Source organism: Gavialis gangeticus, unplaced genomic scaffold (assembly GCF_001723915.1).
Source record: "Gavialis gangeticus isolate Ggan-Ray unplaced genomic scaffold, GavGan_comp1, whole genome shotgun sequence".
Classification (NCBI taxonomy): domain Eukaryota; kingdom Metazoa; phylum Chordata; order Crocodylia; family Gavialidae; genus Gavialis; species Gavialis gangeticus.
The window spans coordinates 12,820,875-12,821,343 of record NW_017728964.1 but is presented as its reverse complement, the minus strand read 5'-3'; positions in this window follow the sequence as shown (position 1 = coordinate 12,821,343).

Below are 469 nucleotides of genomic sequence, written 5' to 3'. Positions count from 1 at the left end.
CCGCCCGCTCACGGCCGACCCCGCGCGGGTAGCGAGAGGCGGGGCTATAGCGCCACCCGCTCCCCGCCGCCATCTTCGCCGCGACGCCTCCCCCGCCGCCATCTTGACTGAGGGCACGGAGCTTACCGCGGACCGGTGAATCCCTGAGCGTGGGAGGTGGTGTGGGGAGCCGCCCGGACTCTCCGCCTGGCAGCAGGCGTCTGCCGAGAGGGCCCTTCGTTGCCTAGCTGTGCCGTGGCGGCTGCGCTTGCCAGCACCCAAAATGGCCGCCGCGCGCGGGCGGGCGCTCTAGCTCCCCCTTTCCGCTCTGCTCTATGGTGGCGGTGGGAGGGGACGGCGCCTGGAAGGTTGGGCGGCAGCGCCCCCTGCGGCGGCCGCCGGGAGTGCAGCCGCCTGTGCCTGGTGCTGGGTCTTGCTGGACCAGGACCCGCTCGCAGACATCCCCCAGCGGGCGGGCGGGCGGGCGTGG